The sequence below is a fragment of the Equus quagga genome, chromosome 4, assembly GCF_021613505.1.
Source record: "Equus quagga isolate Etosha38 chromosome 4, UCLA_HA_Equagga_1.0, whole genome shotgun sequence".
In the NCBI taxonomy this organism is placed as follows: domain Eukaryota; kingdom Metazoa; phylum Chordata; class Mammalia; order Perissodactyla; family Equidae; genus Equus; species Equus quagga.
Genome location: NC_060270.1, coordinates 91,987,342 through 92,007,621, shown reverse-complemented (window position 1 = coordinate 92,007,621; position 20,280 = coordinate 91,987,342). Strand labels below are relative to the sequence as shown.

The 20,280-nt window shown below is 38.5% G+C and overlaps 1 protein-coding gene across 9 annotated transcripts in view; it reads right to left on the bottom strand.

The window, feature by feature from the left end:
- The window catches only part of LYPD6B (LY6/PLAUR domain containing 6B), a 141,892-nt gene that overhangs the window by 87,131 nt on the left and 34,481 nt on the right, over nucleotides 1–20,280 (bottom strand). For all 9 annotated transcript variants that reach the window (XM_046659450.1, XM_046659454.1, XM_046659456.1 and 6 more), the window contains exon 2: nucleotides 3,922–4,081. The gene's annotated coding sequence lies outside the window, so the exon portion shown is untranslated. The remainder of the gene's footprint in view (nucleotides 1–3,921; nucleotides 4,082–20,280) is intronic.

Genomic DNA, 20,280 nt, shown 5'->3' with positions numbered 1-20,280 from the left:
TTTTCTTAAAAATGCTCCACATTTTAACTGGTTCTACTTGACGCTAATTTGATCACAAACCTAAATGCAGGTGCAGACACTGAAATCATGCCACAGTGCTGTTATAAGACAGTTATCCAATGATCCAGAATACATCTAGATTAAATATTTATTGTCATCCAAATGAAAGCAACATTTTAAAACTCTTACAGAAGGCTCACAAACCCCCGAAGTCCACAAATGCTCAGAGGCCCTCAGCTCCCAGCGTGAGAAACTGCTCTATGGAATGCTGTCTGTGACTAGGTTCTTACAGATAATCTGCCCTTAGTGTGTCCTTGAAACTAGAAACATACTTGGATCAAAACCTTGAGGGTGAAGTAAGGAGCTGGAGGAGATGTGGAACAGCTTGCACATGGAATAAAATCAGAGCTGACATAGATAACTACAAAGACTGCCAAGGAGCAAACGGAGAACCCAGCAGACATGTGACTTGTTCTCGTCAGTGCTGAGTGGTCTTTCTCTGTCCCCTACTCTTGCATTGTGAACTAGTTTTCAGAACAAAGGAAATGCAAGATTTAAGGCCTTTCTCAGAGACTATATCGTCCAGAGATCTGTGAAATATCATCCAAACTTGAGATTCTGCAAAATAGACCCTGTACTGCCATTGAAATAAACTTCCCATCATCACTGTGCTAGTTCTTTTTGCCATTTGTACCTCACCTCTACCAGCCTGAGATCCACTGTCTGCCCTGCTCTGTGCCCCACGAGGGCGACCCATGTAGGCCGCATCACCCAGGTTCCTGGGCCAGCTGACTTCGAGTTGGGTTTGGCCAATGGCGGCACTGGCAGGAGATTGGAGCGAGGAAGGAAAGGGAGGTTGGGGTGTTTCCTCCCACTCCCCACAGCTCAGTATCACTGGTGGAAGTTGCATCCCTCCACAGCCCCAGCCCCAGTGTGGGGCTCCCTCCATGGCAGCTCTAAGTGCTCACGAAACACTATTTCCTTCCCTGTCCCCTCAGTCCAGGGCTGGCCATGAGCATTCATGAAATGCTTCTTCCTTCTTTTGTCCCCTCAGTGCAGGGCTGGCCATGGCTCTCCAGCATTGTAATCCCTTGTTTGTTCTCACCCTGCACACACTTCTGTGGGCAGCCTTTCACTGAATTCTCTTCATTTGAACTAATGAGGTGAATTCTGTGTTCTGCTAGGACCATTTACTGATACAATCTTCAAATCTGATCAGGCATATCAGTGCTATAAGAACTCCTAGGTGCAGATCACACTCTCAAAAAGTAATACAAAACAGAAGAAAAATCACTCACCATCTATCAGGAAGATAATCACATAAACCATAAAAGTGACCTTGACCCTCTAAGTCTACTCATGAAAAATTTACCTTAAGAAAATCAAGTTAGGGAAAAAATATATATATATATTCATGAAGAAGTTTATTACATTGTCATCAACAGCAGGGGAAATTCTGAAAACAATCTAGATGTCCAACAGTAAGGGAATAATTAAATTATGACATATAAACTTGATGGGCTATGATGCCAACATGAAATATTATTATTAAGACTTCATAGCAGCAAAAAAATTGTTTATAATAATAATGGTAAGTAGAATGGATATTTGAACAGATATTTTGAACATACATTCAAATTTTAATTAAGTAAAAATAAATATGCATGCACCTAAATGTTAGGTAAAATTTCACAAAAGTAAATCCAATGTTAGAGGACTCAGATTTTAAGTACTATCTATTTCTTTTCTAAAATATCCTTTAAAATAAAACAATGAGTATAATATCCAGAGACCTCATGGCTACCGCTAGTGATAGGAGTGGTGTATTCTTGGAGATGAAGGCTCCTCAAAGTATATCTTACCCTCCAATCGATAAGCAGCCTTAAGTAGGACATTTAACGGCAGTCTTCATTTCTCTCCTCTGCAGTAGGATGACTACTGACTCACTCACAAGAATGTAAAGTTAATGAAACCTAATCGGACTGAAAAATATTTTTTTGCTTTCATATGCCTGCCTCCCTGTATATACTGACTGTACACGCTGACTCTAGCTGGGACGCTTTAAAACGAAAGGATTTTCTGAGACAAATTTTGTGCTGCTGTGCTTGTGAGTTCTGTTTCAGAGACTGAGCACTTTCATTAGAAAGTGGTAAGATGAACATCGTCATTTGGGAGCCTTCATTGGAAGTTTTAAAATATGTTTCTTGCTCCTCCTTAAAGAGATCCTATCTAACAGAGTGATAACAGATTGATGGTCATGACCTTCTTCACATTCTTCTAACTCCTTTTAAAATGAAATCACTGCTCTTGCTGCTGGTGTCTGTGGGCTGGGTGCCAAGGTGCAGTAATGAGGGCTACATACCATCCCCCACCCCAAGACCACCATCTCAGTTCATCGCTAATGTGTTAATACCACCAACAAACATGTTGAAAAAGAGGAAATTCAAGAGAAACATGCTTTCCCCATTCCCAAGTCCTATTTTCTTTAAACAGCGCTTGTCAGAAAGACAATGTCTTTGTCCTGAAGACAAATATGACACCATATCGACATTACAACAAAATGCTTTTATGGACATAAAGCACTTTATGCTTTAATTTTAAACTGATGATTTGATATCTTCCTAAATTATACATTTTAGCAGAGTTTCCTAATCTAAAACGTTTATCGGTCTAGAATATATATATTAACTTGAAATATTGCCATTCCTATTTCATAGCCGAGTGGATGATAATTTTCTTTAATTACACATTAACTCCAATGTATTACCTGGATAGGCAGTTATTGTTTTAACAGGATAAGGATTAATGGGCAGGTGTTCTGTGATAGTCTGACTGAAGAAGAAATAGAGGAATTATACATGATTCATTTTCTTATTTCTCTGAGCTGAATAATATTAATAACACTGCCACCTTACATTTATAAAGCACTTTTCATTTTAAGAGTGCTTTTGTATCTGGGATTACATTTTTCTGGATCTTTTACCTTTGACAGATCTTTCCAAATAACACACTCTGCAGTTTTTTTGATGCCCAAACACTTCATGTGTGTATGTGTTTAAATCGATGGGATACAGTGAGAGGCAGTGGGACAACCATGGCCTTTGAAGATAGACACACCTGGGTTCAAGTCTCAGCTCAACCACTTGCTGCATGACCTTGGACGAATTACTACGAGCATCAGTTTTGTCATATTTAAAAAGAGGATAACACCACCTTCCATCAATGGCTATTGGATGGACTAAATAGGATACAACTTATGAAAAGAGTCTGTTACATATCTGGCACATAGCATGCACTCAATAATAAAAGTTATTGCTATTATTTAACAGCGATTTTACTCTGTCTTAAACATTTTCTTGCCCCTGTCTGATTTATTTTCTTCAAAATATTTAGATTCAGACGAGCATGGAGGAAGTATAAAATCAAGAATAACAATGTTAGTCCCCGAAAGTGTACCAGAGGTACAACATAAGTGCGATCTCAGACACCTTCTGCCTGGAGGGCCTATTCGAGCAAATAGTCTGCAAAAGCTGATCCATCTCTGTTCTACTTGAGTAGAGTGTAAGGTTAACAGTGCTTTGGATAAACCCCAGTACTAATCAGTTGCATTCCTGACTATGGTCGCCAGCCTCCATAGTGGCCCCTGACCATCTCACCTCCCGGTTGTCACACTTTCAGTAGAGCTGTCTCCAAAGCCCAACACACACACTGAAGGAGGGCTGGTCTATTATGCAACCAACGGAATTAGGTGGATGATGATGTGTGATTTCTGAGGCTAAGTCATAAAAGACATTGGAGTTTCTGCCTTGGTCTCTTGGATCACTTGCTCTGGGGAAAGCCAAGCATCACATCATTCAAGCAGTGACATGGGACACTCAAGCAGTCCCATGAAGAGGCCCACATGAAAAGGGATGGACTTACCAGCATCAACTGCAAGCCATGTGAGTCACCTTAGATGTCAATCCTCCAGCCCCAGTCAAGCCTTCAGATGATGGCAGCCCTGGTCAACACCTGACTACAACCTCATGAGAAACCCTGATGCAGTATCGCCCAGCCAAGCCACTTCTGAGTTACTGAACCACTGAAACCAAGAGAGACAATAAAGGATTATTGGTGTTTTAAGCAACTACATTTTGGAGTGCTTTGTTACACAGTAATAGATTATTATTATAGTAACAGGGTAATTTGGCAAGAATACGGATTAAAACATGATCCTTTGCCATATAGCTAATAACCCAAAAAACATGCCCAAACAATTACAGATGAACAACATGGCCCTGGTGTGCAGAGGAAAGTGGCTTTAATGTAGAGACTGCTTTCATATTTTAGGCATCATCACATCTCATGTTAACTAATCCCCCAAATCCCACACTAACTCCAAAAGCCTTTAAAAAAAAGACATATTTGATTATGTAAAAATGTAAAATACCTATATGTAAAAACTATAAAGTAAAAATCTAATGACAAATGAGGAAAATTATCAGCAATGTAGGATAGTCAGAGAGTTAATATTCTCTCTATAAAAGAGAATGTAAAAATCAATAAAAAGAAATCATTCAATAGTAGAACAGAGAGCAGATACGACTGAGAGACTCAAATAAAAGGGAAGAAGTGCAAAGACTGAGCTCTAGGCACTCCAGTATTTAGAGGTCAGGAAGAAGAGGATTCAGCAAAGGAGACCAAGGAGTGACCACTGGGACAGGAGGAGAACTAGAAGATTCTGGTGTCCAGGAAGCCAAGCATCAAAAAGAGTTTCAAGAAAGAGGGAGTGATAAAATGTGCCAAACCCTGCTTGTGAGGTCACATAAGATGAGAATTGAAGGTTGACTACTAGAGTTTGCCACATGAAATCACTGGTAACAGTCACATCATCCAATTTCTCTTCCTATGGTCAATAGATGTTTGTTGAGTACCTATTATATGCTGGATACAGTACTTAGCTCCTTTGATATTGTTACTGGCAGTATACTATGACTGCTAATACAGTTTGTTCTTTCAGGTTGCACCCAAAAGGACATTAGAGATTCTTGGGGCTGGAGGGAAGGAAAGAGAGTCAAAATAATCAGATTCAAATCCATTAGGTCAGAAAATGGCATACTGGCAAATTAGTGGTAAATACTAGGACGGATCTGGGAGACTCCTGAGTAATAATCGCAGTTTTGTTTTTGTTTTTGTTTTTGGTGAGGAAGAGTGGCTCTGAGCTAACATCTGTTGCCAATCTTCCTCTTTTTGCTTGAGGAAGATTGTCGCTGAGCTAAGATCCATGCCAATCTTCCTCTATTTTGTATGTGGCACGGTGCCACAGCATAGCTTAATGAGTGGTATGTAGGTCTGTGCCCAGGATCCAAACCCACAAACCCCGGGCCACCAAAGCAGAGCACACAAACTTAACCGCTACGCCACCGGGCTGGCCCACGAATACTTTTGTGACTTCTTTACATCTCAAGCAGCTTGGATAGGCTACATTATGCTGTCATAAGAAACAGCTCTTCAAGCTCAGTGATCTGACACAGTATAAGTCTATTTCTTGGTGACTCAAAGCCCATGGTGGGTCCAGGCACCTCTTCCAGATAACCATCTTCCATATGTCATCTTAGAATTTGAGACAGCTCTAAATGAGGAAACACATTTCCACAATCACCACAGCAGAGGAAAAGAGCCCTAAAGAGTCTCATGCCAGCAATCAAATAGTCTGGCCCAGAAGCGACTCATATTTAATCACAACCCATTGCGCAGAAAGAGTCACATGACCTGCCCAATTGCAAAGGGAGCCAGAGACAAGAATTTTTCCATGAAGATTAACTAGCCATAGGTCAGCACTGTAAGTCTCTACCATAATCAGAGTTCTAGTTTTTCAAAGGATCTGACATCTAATCATCCATCTGACCTTGGAAATATCCCAGTAACATAGAAAAGTTATTAGAATCTCCATTTACAAGTGTGAAAATTGAGGCAACAAAAGTTTAAACAACTTCTCTAATTTAATCTAAATTAAATCACTGTAGTAAGGACTGCCTCCCAACTCTATGAGCTTTCTGTCCACAAGTCCATGCTGCCATTGGAAAAAAATCATTAGGATCACTGATATTTGTGGTCATTATGATATATATAAAATATACCACAGAATAGAATACTGCATGATTCTCTAAGTACTTTATACAAAACGAGGCCCTTTGAAATAGCTGGAATCAGTCCCTTCAGACATATTCTTGGCAATGGCTTGCTGGCTGATGCCTAAAATAAAGCCAAAAGGGCTTAGGATGGAAGGCTTGGGTTTTCCTAATAACACTTGAGGCTCCTTTCTCTACATCTGTCACTAAAGATTAGCCCTCAGAACAGTATTGTGCGAAGCCCCTTCATGTTAAAGATGAACTTTAAGTTTCAACATCCCCCACGTTCTACTTTGCAGGCTGCTGACAGCCCAGCTTTAATGGGGACCAGCCTTGATGGCTTCTGTGTTCAGGCTTACGGCACAATTTCCTTCTCTCAGATATGTGGGGGTCTTGATGTGGTTTTAGGACAGCAGGGAAGAGCTGTATTGGTTTTTTTTTTTTTTTATCAGTAGTTACTTAATTGAGCAGCATAAACTGATAATATTTTTCAAAAAGAAATATATATCCAAACCTCGGATTCCTAGATCAAAATGAAATATCACTTGGCATTGAGATAAAAGCATTACTTACAATGATAAGACTTTTCTCTAAAGATTATGTATTCAGAAAAAGAGTTGAAAGCAACTAGCTATAAGCTCTTATTTTTCCTTTCAATCCTTGAATTCCATACTGTAAGCCTTAATTTACAAGTTGATATGTGAGTAAGGTACTAAGCAAGAGCCTCAAATGGTATCAGGTCAACCCCTTGAAGTTCTTTGACCTGTTCTCTCCACAGCTCTCCTTCTCTTTGCTTTATTAGGCTTTCAGAGGGAAAGAGAAAGGAATGGAATTTCCAGTGTTGAGATAAATGGCACATACTCAAATCTGACAGTAGTCAAGCCACTACTATTCCATTTTGGAAATGGGCAAGGATTTTTCAGTCTACAACTCTTCATCTTCTCAATATCTTATGTAGCAAAGACATCTTATACAGTGAAGATAACTTGGACTCCTGAAAAAGCAACCATGCAGTTCACTCCAGAAAGCCACCTAAACTCACTTTTTGCCCTGGTCAGAAAAAGCCCTACCCTCCCTGGAGAGTGTAAAAAAGGCTCCCAGATATGTGCTATAATGGAAAGAACATCAGGAAATATAGGTTTTACTCGCAGATCAATCAATTACTAGCTATTCCTATATCTACTTTTTAAAAAAACACTAGAGAAAATAATGAGACTCAAATGGAATAATACACACGAAAGTACTTTACATTTGAATAGAACCATACAGTCTGCAACATAGTTTACTTAATATTGCTCCCCCTGGCCTATACGGAGAACCCATACTTACACTGCCCACCCAGCTAGGACAGAAAACTTCACTATGGGGCCTGTCTCCCCAGCCCAAATGTTAATTATCTTTCTCAACTTCATCACAGAATTTAAATCTGGAAGTTGACCTTGATATCCTTTTAATCTCATTGGCCTATCGTTCTGCTCCCCACCCTAACATAAAATCTTTGAGCAAAACCATCCAAGAGCATTACTGAGTCCTGTGAAACTTTTAAGAGCTCCACATCCCTATTTAGGCGGAATCATATAACTTATCATCCACATTAGGACACTTCTGAAAGTGAAAGAGGGCGCCATGAATAATGAAACCAGGACAGGAGCTCAACTGGAAGTGTCCTTACAAGCCGCCCTCCTTACACGCCTCCCAGGCAGAGCTCAACCTAGGCAGCAGACGCAAGCCTTCAAGGCTGTCTATAAATGAAATCACATTTTCATTAACCTACTTTTCGGATGCGTTAGATTTTCTCCAGCTGAATTTCCAGATGGTAGTTAGCATCTGAGCTTTCAGTTCCGCTCCGACCACCCCTCTCTATACACCTTCTTCTCTCCTTCAACAAGCCAGTCAGTGCCCCGTGCAGAAAACACAGACCACCTTCTCCTTCTGTGCAAAGGAACTCTTTATTTGTTAGCTTCTTGGTATTAAAAACACAAAGCCTATACTGAATGGAAAATGATCCAGAACCAAACACTGCTAACATTTCAGCAACTGTTGTTCCAGTCCGTTTTCAAGGTTTCTAATTTTCAATTACACTAGTAATATCTGAATATTTTGTCCCTTTTTAAAACATTGGAAAATATGGAAAATTAGAAGGAATAATAATAATGGCCCAAGAACTTACTAATTTCTAAGCACTTAACATATATTATTCCATTTAAGTTTCACACTAACCCTTGATGACGGTAGTATTTTTCTATCCATATTACAAATAAGGAAACCAAGGCTAACAGATTTTAAGTGATTTGTATGGGAGCCAGATTTTAGCCCCAAGTACTCCCAGATTCCAAAGTTCATTCCATTTATACTATATAGTATTATTTTTATACTTTATGCATTTTCTTCTTGTCTTTTCTCTGCATAGCTTTTTGTTTAACCTAATCATACTATGTATACCATATTCCATCTTTAGATGTATTTTTACCTATTAATATAAACTTGTGAGGTTGCTTCTCAATAAGAGCAATGCAGGCTTGGTGGGGAAAACAATCAAACAGTACACAAACTTATAAAGGGGAAAGTAAAATTTTCCTCCACCTCCTCTCTACCAGGTCCACTCAATCTCTCTTTCACAGTAACCAAAGGGAACACTTTCCTGTGTCTCCTTTAAGACATCTAAGCTGGTCAGGCATATGCATCTGCTCACACTCCATCCCTATGTTCCCCTTTGCAACACAACTCCAAAGACCATGCATGCCCACTGTTGCCCCTCTCTCTTCTCCATTCTCTCTTGAACTCACTCCAGTCAGACTTTCATTCCCACTGCTTCAACAAGACTGCACTTGGCAAGGCCACCAATGTCCTCCACATTGCCAAATCCCAAAGTCAATTCTGAGACTTCGTTGTTATTAACTTTGAATAGCAATGGACATAGTATATTGCATCCTCTTTCTTGAAACACTTTCTTCTCTTGGCTCCTAGGATGTCACTCTCAAAGATATCATCCTGCCTCTTTGATTGTTCCTTCTTGGTCTCCCTTGATGGCTCTTCCTCATCTTCTTGACCTCTAAATGTTGGATAATCCCAATCCTCAGCCTTCTTTCATTCTCCATCTATACTTATTCCCTAGGTGATCTCATCCAGGCCTATGCTTTAAATGTCTTCTATGTATTGATGCCTCTTAACCCAGGCTTCTCACTTGAACTCTACACTTCTATGTCCAACTGCCTGCTTGACATCTCATAGGGAATCTCAAACTTAACATGTCAAAATTGAACTCTTTTTTTTTTTTTTTTTGGTGAGGAAGATTGTCCCTGAGCTAACATCTGTGCCAAGCTTCCTCTATTTTGTATGTGTGATGCTGCCACAGTGTGGCTTGATGAGCAGTGTGTAGGTCCGCATCCAGGATCTGAACCTGCGAACCCCGGGCCGCTGAAGCAGGGCGTGCAAACCTAACCACTACAGCACTGGGCTGGCTCCCAAAACTGAACTCTTGATTCTCCTCCTGCAGTCTTCTCTATCCCAGGAAATGGCAACTTTATTTTTCTTGTTGCTTCAGGGGAAGATGGGACAAAACCCAACCAAAAAAAACACCTTGAAGTCATTCTTAATTTCTCTCTTTTTCACCCTACATCTAACCCATCAGCAAATCCTGCCGGCTCTAATTTCTAAATATATCCTGAATCTGATGATTCTTATCACCTTCACCACTACCTACTCCTTTGGCCCAGATGATTATGACAGTTTTTAATCTGGTCTCCTTGCTGCCACCCTTTACCTACAGTCAATTCTCCACATAGCAACAAGAATAACCCTTTAAAAAGGTAAGTTGAGTCATGCCATTATTACCTTTTTCAAAACCCCTAAATTGTTTCTATCATCTTTAAAATAAAAACCAAACTTCTTACCACACGCAGCCAAGCCTTATAGGATTACCCATCCTCCTAGTGCGCTCTCTCTCTGCCATCACCTCTCTCTTCCTTTCCTCACTTTCTCACGACACTCCAGCCACACTAGCCTCCTTGCTCTTCCTCAAACACACCAAGCCCACTCCTTCTACCTATTATTCCATCTCAGCACTTATTAGTATAAACGTCTGGAAGGTCCTTCCCCCAGACAGTCACCTGGCATGCTGCTTCACTTCCTTCTAGTCTCCGCTCAAATGTCACCTTTTCAAAGAGTTCTTCTCAGACACCCATATACCACTGCACCCTATCCCACTTTCCACCTCTCTCTCTCTTTACTCTTATTATTCTTCTCCAAGGCACATATTACTACCTTACATATTATATAACTACTAGTTTATTATCTCTCTCCAGCCACACAATGAAGACTCCTTGAGAGCAAGGATTTGATTTGCTATTCTACACCTGATATCTACTACATTGTGCGCATTCAAAAAACAATCATTGAATGAATGAGGGAAACATATCTACAATACAAGTATATTTTACATTAAAGTTGAATAATATAATACATTATGATCTACAAATTGCCATTTCCGCTAGTTTGATTAAAAAACCTCATAACTCATGGGGCATAGAGAATAATACTCAGGAGGGTCTTCACTCAATAGCAGAGAATACTTGCTCTAGACTAAATGTTGCCTAGCAAATATTAAAAGAACACCAAAAATGATAAAACTGTTTCCAAGAAGTTTAACTGTATCTTAGAACAAAGTTCAAGAATACTTACAGGAATGCAAAAATATTCAGCACCTAACAAGGTAAAATTCACAATATCTAGCACCCAAAGATTACTCAGCATGATAAGAAACAGGAAAACACAATATCAGTCAAAACCATCCAAAACAGACAAAGATGTTAGAATTATCAGACAAGGACATTAAAACTACTATTTCTGCATTGTACGTGTTCAAAAAGTGAAATAAAGATATAGAAAAAATTTTAAAGCCCCAAACCAAATTCCTACAAAAGGAAACTACAATGTCTAAGATGAAAAACACACTGGATGGGATTAATGGCTAACTAAACATTGCAGAACAAAAGATTAGGAAACTTCACAACAGTAACAAAATTTATCCAAAATGAAACAAAGGGAGAAAAAATAATTTTAAAAAATGGAAAGAGCATCAGTGAACCGCAAAACAACTTTGTTGCCTAAGATACACGTAATTGGAGTTCCCTTAAGAGAAAAGGGTAGGAGGGGCCATCCCGGTGGCACAGCGGTTGCTTGCACATTCTGCTTCTCGGTGGCCCAGGGTTCGCCAGTTCAGATCTCAGGTGCAGACATGGCACCGCTTGGCATGCCATGCTGTGGTGGGCGTCCCATGTATAAAGTAGAGGAAGATGGGCACGGATGTTAGCTCAGGGCCAGGCTTCCTCAGCAAAAATAGAAGGACTGGCAGTAGTTAGCTCAGGGCTAATCTTCCTCAAAAAAAAAAAAAGAGAAGAGGGTAGGAGACAGAAAAAAAATTTGAAGAAATATAGGCTAAGATTTCTCCAAATCTGACGAAAACTATAAACTTACAGATCTAAGACACTCAATGAACCCCCAAGCACAAAAATTATGAATAAAATTACAGCAAGGCACATAAATGATCAAACTCCACAAATGATTTAAAAAAATCTTAAAAGTAGCCAGAGGAAAAAAGGCACATTTCTGTACAGAGGAACAAAGATCAGGAGGACAGCAGATTTCTGATCAGGAACAATGCAAGTGAGAAGATGGTTGAACATCTTTAAAGTTCTGAAAGGAAAAAACTGCCAACCTACAATTTTTTACACATAATAAAAATATATTTCAAAACAAAGGTGAAATACACGCTTTTTCATACATACAAAAGCTTTAAAACAGGCACTATAAGAACTATCAAAGGAAGTCTTTCAAACAGAAGGAAAATGATACTAGGTAGAAACATGGATCTACACAAAGGAATGAAAGACACCAGAAATAATAAGCACATGGATAAATACATAAGATTTTTTCTTATTATTTATTTTTTAATTGAAATATGTTTAACATATAGTATTATGTAAATTTAAAGTGTACTACATGTTAAGTTGATACTTTATATAGTGTAACATGATTGCCATTGTGGCGATAATTAGTACCTCTATCAGATATACGTTACATAATTATCATTTCTTTTTAGTGGTAGGAATAATTAAGTTCTAGTCTCTTAGCAAGTTTCATGACTATAACACGATATTGTTGTCTATATTCTTATTATTTAAATCTCTTTAATAAATATTAATATTAACTATTTCATTTAAACAAAAATAATAATGTATTGTGGGGTACATATGTGGGATACATACATCTTACATATGTATGAAAAATTAGCAAAAAGGCTGAGGAGGGAGTAGGAATGAAAGCAGACTACTGTAAAGTGAGTGAAGTAGAATAATATCACTTTAAGGTAGACTATGATACTTTAAAGATGTATACTATAAACTCTAAAGCAACTATTAAAATAAAGCAAACAGATATAGCTATTACATCAACAAAGTAGCTAAAATGGAATCATTAAAAAAGCTCAATCCAAAAGAAGCCAGAAAAATAAGGACAGGGGAACAAAGAACAAAAGGAACAGTTAGAAAACAAACAGCAAGATGAAAGGTTTAAATTTAACCATATCAACAATCACATTCAACATAAGTGGTCTAACACCCTAACTGATAGTCAAAGGCTGTCAGTTGGATAAAGAGACAGACCCAACCATATGCTGGTTATAAGAAACATACTTTAGATATAAAGACATAAATAGATTAAAAACAAAATGATGCTGGCACTAGTCAAAAAAAAAAAAAACTTGAGTGACAATATTAATATCAGATAGTATGTATTTCAGAGCAAAAAGGTATTTCCAGGAATAAAAGTCATTTCCTCAAGATAAAGTAGTCACTAATCAAGAAGATATGGCAATCCTAAATGTTTATAAACCTATTAACAGAGCTTCAGAATACATAAAATAAAAACTCATTGGGGGCCGGCCCCGTGGCCAAGTGGTTAAGTCTGCGCACTCCGCTTCGGCAGCCCAGGGTTTTGCTGGTTCAAATCCTGGGCGCAAACATGGCACCGCTCATCAGGCCATGCTGAGGCGGCGTCCCACATGCCACAACTAGAAGGACCCACAACTAAAAATACACAACTATGTACCAGGGGGCTTTGGGAGAAAAAGGAAAAATAAAATCTTTAAAAAAAAAAAAAAACATCGAACTGCAAGGAGAAATAGACAAATCCATAATTATAAGTGGCAATTTCAATACTCGTGTCTCAACAATTGAGAGAATAAGCAGACAGAAAATCAGTAAGGACATATTATCAACTAACGTGACCTAACTGGCAGTTGTAGAACACTCCACCCATTAAAAGTAGAACATAAATTCTTTTTCACATGCACGTGGAACATTTACCAAGATAGAACATATTCTGAGCCATAAAACAAGTCTAAATAGATTAAAAATATTTCAAGATATAGTTCTCTCACTACAATGGATTAAATTAGAAATTAATAATGGAAAGACCTCTGGGAAATCCCCCACATATTTGAAAACTAAACAAATACTTGGAAACTACACAACACTTCTACATAAATCATAGGTCAAAGATGAAGTTAAAAATAAAATTAGAAAGTACTCTGAATTAAGTGGAAATGAAAACACAACATCAGTTTGTGGGATACTTATGAAAAAATTTACAGCACTAAACGCCTATATTAAAATAGAAGAATGACCTCAAATCAATAACCTCAGCTTCCACCTTAAGAAACTAGAAAAAGAGAGTAAATTAACACTCAAAATAAGCAGAAGTTAGGAAATAAAAAAGAAGAAAGCAGAAAAACAATAAAGAATATAAAACTAAAAGCTTGTTCTTTGAGAAGATCAATAATTTCATAACCCTATATATAGACTGATTAGGAAAATAAGAGAAAAAACACAATTATCAATATCAGAAAGGAAAGAGTTGACATCACAACATATTCTACAGATATTAAAATACAATAAGGGAACATTATGAACAACTTCATGGCAATAATTTCAAAAATTCAGATTAAATGGAAAAATCCTTGAAAGACACAAACTACAAAAGCTTACTCAAGAAAAAACGGATAACTTGAATAGCCCTGTATTTATTAAAGAACTTGAATTTGTAGTTAAACACATTCCCACAAGCAAAACACAAGACCTAGATGGCATCACTGGTGAATTATACCAAAAATTAAGGCAGAAATAACAGAAATTCTACACAAACTCTTCCAGAAAATTGAAAAGGAGACAATACTTCCCTACTCACTCCATAAAACCAGCATTACGCTGATACCAAAAGCAGAAAAAGACATTACAAGAAAAAAAAAAAAACCCTGCAAACCAATATCCCTCATGAACACAGATGGAAAAACTAGAAACGAAATTTTTGCAAACTGAATCTAACAATATATAAAATGCTAATACATCATGACCATGTAGGTTTTATTGCAGGAATTCAAAGTTAGTTTAAAATTCCCCCACCCCAAAAAATCAATGTAATTTAGTTTAACAAACTTAAAAAGAAAAACCATATCATCTCAAGAACACAGAAAAATCATTTAACAAACTCCAACATCTATTCCTGATAAAAATTCTCAGCAAACCAGGAATAGAAGGGAACTTCTTGAACCTGATAAAGAATATCTATGAAAAACCTAAAGTTAATATAATACTTAATAGTGAAAGACTGGATGCTTTCCCCTATGAGCAAGAACAGGATGTCTGCTCTCATTCCTTCTGTTCAACATTGTACTAAAAGATCTAGCCAGCACAGTAAGTCAAGACAAAGAAATAAAAGGCATCAAAGTAAAACTATCTGTTTTGGAGGATGCCATGATCACCTACGTAGAAAACCCAATAGAATCCCTTAAAAAGCTACTTGTACTAAGTGACTTTAGTAAGGTTGCAAAATACAAGATCAATATACAAAAATCAATTGTATTTCTATATACCAGCAATAAATAATCAAAAATTAAATTTTTTTAAAAAAAATCACTTACCATGCCATTAAAAGGAAGCACTGAGGGGGGATGGGCCCATGGCCTAGTGGTTGAGTTCAGCACACTCTGCTTCAGTGGGCTGGGTTCAGTCCCCAGGCATAGACCTACACCACTTATTGGTGGCCATGCTGTGGCAATGACCCACATAAAAAATAGAGGAAGACTGGCACAGATGTTAGCTCAGAAAGAACCTTCCTCCAGCAAACAAAGAGGAGGATTGGCAACAGATGTTAGCTCAGAGCGAATCTTCCTCAGCAAGGAAAAAAAAAACCCAAGGGATAAATCTGACAAAAATGTGAAAGAAGTTTACTGAAAAATACAAAACATTGCTGAACAAAGTAAATAAAAACCTAAATAAATGGAGAGTTATAGCCTTGTTCACAGATTAGAAGACACATATTAAGATGGCAATTCTCCCCTAATCAATCTATAGATTCAACACCATCCAATCAAAATCCTAGCAGGCTTTTTGTAGAAAGTGACAGGCTGATTCTAAAATTGAGATGAAAATGCAAAGGACCCAGGGTAACCAAAACAACTACTTGATTTCAAACTTATTACCTAGTGACAGTAATCAAGACAGGATAGGCACATAGATCAATAAAACAGAATAGAGTTCAGAAACAGACATAAATTGACAAATATATGAACAAATGATTTTTGACAAATGTGCAATGGCAATTCAATGGAGATAAAGACAGACTTTTTTGCAAATGGTACTGAAACAATTAGATATACATGCAAAAAGTTGAACTTTGATCCAGATCCTGCACATACAAGAAAAATGAACTTAACATAGATCATAGACACAAATATAAAAGTTGAAATTACATATTTCTAGGAGAAAACATTTGTGACTTTGGATTTGGCAAAGATTTCTCAGATGTGACACCAAAAACAAAACAAAACAAAAACAAAAGAAAAAGTTAATCAATTCTATTTTATCAAAATTTAAAACTTTAGTTCTTTGAAAGACACTGTTAGAATAAAAAGATAAGACATAGACAAGAAGAAAAAATTTGCAAAGCATACAGCTGATAAAGAACTTGTATCTAGAATATATAAGAATGCTCAAAAATGAGTGAGAAAACAGTACAATTTTTTAAATGGGCAGACACCTCACCAAAGATATACAAATGGTAAACAGCACATACAGGATGCTCAACATCATTACTCAGTTAGGAAATGCTAAGTAAAACCACAATGAGAGAAAATGGCTTACAAACCCAGTGTGGGCAAGGAGGAGGAGGAGCTGAAACGCTCGTATTCTGCTAGTGGGGACACAAAATGGTATAACTTTTTGGAAAACTGTGTGATAGCTTATTAAATATACAACTACCATGTGATCCGGTCATGGCACTCCTATGCGTTTAACCAAGAGAAAGGAAAATACACATCCCTACGAAGACTTATACACAAATGTTCACAGTAGCTTTATTTGTAATAGCCAACAGCCAGAAACAAGCCAAATACAACCCAAATGTCCATGAGCAGGTGAATGGAGAAACAGATGGTGGCATAACCACACAGTGGAATGTTATTCAGCAGTAAAATGGAATGAACTAATGATACACACAATGTATATGATTCTCAAAATAATTATGCTGAGTGAAAAAGCCACACAAAAATGAGTATATAGTATGGCTCTTAACATAAAAATCTAGAAAATACAAATTAATCTATAGTGACAGAAGGCATTTCCCTGCCTGGGAAAGAGGGTGCACAGGGAGGGGTGGGAGATAGGGACTATCAAGGGCACAAGAAAACATTTGGGGGTGATGAACGTGTTCATTATCTTGATTATGGTGATAGTTTCACAGATATATACATGCCAAAACTTAGCAAACTGTGCACTTTAACTATGTGCAGTTTATGGTTGTAAGTCAATTATATCTCTAAAAAGCAGTTAAAAAACAATAAGATGAGATTGCCTATTTGAGGTTTCTCTTTTGCCAACCTAAATTTTGGCCTCATTGTAAAAATTTTCTTGAAGAGCATTGAGGAACAGACTGACATTGTTAAGCTTAATGCTCTGTGAAATAGTCTAAACTAATTGTTTCAAAGGCCTGTGGCAGCAGTTTTCTGAGATTGTATCAGCCGACACTTTTTTCTTTATGTAAACATAAGCTAATGTTGTCACTGGATACCAAACAGTGCATTTACTGCAGCAATCTCGACCACGTTCATGCCAACAGCTGAATGTGTCATTTCACTAAAAAGGTCTGAGAACAATGCCCTTAGTTCCCTGTATCATATCTGTTACTTTACATGGTGGCTTCTGCAGGGAATTCTCCTACAAGAGAGATGGCAGATTTGAATTACTGGCGGACTGGAGTGTGTGAGTGTGTGTGAGTGTGTGTGTGAGTGTGTGTGTGTGTGTAGATGAAAGACTGAGAGATAGAGAATGAAGGAAAGAGACATGGAGGGACATATGAAGGAAGACTTTGAGTCAAGTATCAATTAACAGATGTGTTCTACTTTGGAACTTTCTGTCTTTAAACATTTCTTCCCTGCAGAAAAAAATGTGGGGTCATTTGCTTGACTTCTAAATAGCTCCAGTCTCTCCTACATCATCTAGTCCCACCCTCAGGAATTCACAGAGTCCACAATTTCTCAGCTTTTGTTTATGGAACAAGTATGCACAACACAGAAGCACACGTGCGCACCTGCACATTTGAACAGACATCCCTCCCACAGCAGTGTAGATGTTTCCTCTCATTCTCTTCTTAGCAGAAGTTATCAGAAACCTGTATTACTGTGAAAGCCTCTGTTCCTCACACTCAAATAATCCCCTTTCACATTTTGTCTCTTTACACTAAATTGGTGTTTCCTAAATTCAGTCCAAGCTAGTGACAACTTAGATTTGACTAAAACAACAAAGAAACCAACTCATTTCTTTTATATATTTATTATACTTTAAAGGTTACTTCAGCTCTTTAAGTAGAAAACCAGTATCTCTTGGCAAAGGTAGAAAATATTCTAAACATAAATACAGTGAATACCACAGATGTTAGTAAATGCCTACAAGAATTTCCTGCAGAAGCCTCTGGGTCTAGATTCAGCTCTCTCTCTCCAGGGCTGGTGTGGCTAACTAAGGCATCTCATGAACTTGCTGCTAGCCTTTTTAACAAACTGATACCTTCTGCTGGACTAATGAGTAGGACTGCAAGAGAATTAAAAGGGAATAACTTCTTACAAGTGTTGTCATGTGCACCCTGAAATTATTTCATGCCAGGGGAGTTCCTGCCCTCTAGGATCTCTGAGAGCCCGTCTCCTGAGCTGTGAGGTCAAGATGGATTCAGAGTTCACACAGATGTCTGACCTACTGAGGACCTGGGAGAAGCATGAGGACCACCACTAGCCCATATGGAACCTTTATGCAAATTAGGAAAAGCCCACACTGGACAGATGAGCCCTGTGTGTGTGTGCATAGCTCGGGGAGAGGACAGTGTCTGTGCATGCATTTGCAAAAGGCCTCCCTTTCTCCAGGCCAACATAGCCTCTGCCAGACAGAGCATGGGTTGGATTTTGGCCCCACTTAAGTCTTTGGCTCAGTGCCCTTGTGCAATGAACAATAGACACAACCATACTTGATGGTTTGCCAAGCATTACCTAAACCCCCCCATTTCCATAGTTACTACTAAATTCAAAATTCAGTGGCTAACTTTCTAGGACTATCTGTAGTAACCCCCTCCACCCCCACCCCATCCCAATTCCTTTTAATTTCCAGGCTTTGGGCTGTGCAGTGGCTCCAGAGTTCTTCCATGGGCATGCAGAAGAGGAATATATTGGAGAACAAGGAAGCACTAACAGTTCCCTTGAGAGTTCCACATTTCCTCTGGATTTGGCTCATCACTACTAGCCCTGTCCCTGTCACCTGCTACATTCGAGGGTGGCTCTGGCAGAGAAGCACCCTTTCACGGAGATGGCTAGGTGCCTTTAAGTCATGCTGATATTGAATAGCTGAGTAATTAGCCAACTTTGGAGGTATGCCTCCTTTGCCAAGGGCACACACTAATGAAGATCAAGTCAAGATAAATTATTGAAAGCAGCAGAACTGACAAGAAGAGGGTCTATTGTTTAAGTAAACGGGTTCTAACTGTCTGGAGACACAGCTCTGCCCTGCAAGATCAGAACACTGACAAGGGTTGGTTCAAGCAACAACAGTGTTGATTAAAAATACCACAAAGAGCTGGGCGGCAGGAGGGGCCTGGGTTAGTGTTAGCCACAGACAAGAAGCAAATTTTCAGTTGTTTTGCTTTTTACACTTCAAATTCTGGCTAACTCACAGCCCAGCCTGCGTGACAATTTTGAAAGGAGGATTCCAAAATGTTAGTAGGTTCAAAGAAGGATTCATTTAACCTTTTACAATAGCTTAAACAAAGCCACCATTTTAAAAGTCCATATAAATAAGACAGACTTGGTTCATAAAGCCCTGTGGGAGAGGGTAGCGAGGAAGAACTGAATTTGTCCAAAAAGAGGACATATTGGTCGTTTAGCTCTCTTTGAAGGTATGTCTCTAAAAAAGTCCGCTAGCCGGGTCCAAGGACCCAATGCCCATTGGTGACAGGGCAGGGAGTCTAAAGGAACAAAACACGTGTTCCTTAATGCCCAACTCCCATTGAGACAGACCAGCCCTCTGCCTGCAGCCTGGCCCTTTTTCTGCCAAGGCCAAAGGACTCCAACCTGAGATCTGCTTTTAAAAGACCCACAGAGCTGCTTTTGAATACAAATGCCTAGAGAAAGAAGTAGAGAAAATAATCCATCTAAACCACAAGTGGTACACGGGCATCAGCTCACGTATCAGTGCCAACTGATGAGCAATGACTGCTTAGGAGACTGAGTTGAGAAATATTCTGGGGTCACACCCGAGTGCAAAGGAAAAGGGGCTATAACTTTATAATAACTTTAAAATACAGTATGATCCAGTTTAGACTATCACTTAGCCACCACACCCCCTTTCTCCCCAGCAGCCTCAGCAGACATCAATAATCAATCTTCTCCTAACAGGAAATAAGTTGGTATAAAAGGTTCTCTTTGGAACAAAAATGTGAAATTTCTCATACTGAACATAATGAGGACAAACTGCTCCTTCAGAACAATAATGAAACAATGGAGGAACCGTTCTTCTGAGAACAGTTCTATGCGGCCTGCATGAATCTAGGTAATAACTTCTGACCAAAGCCCCTGGTC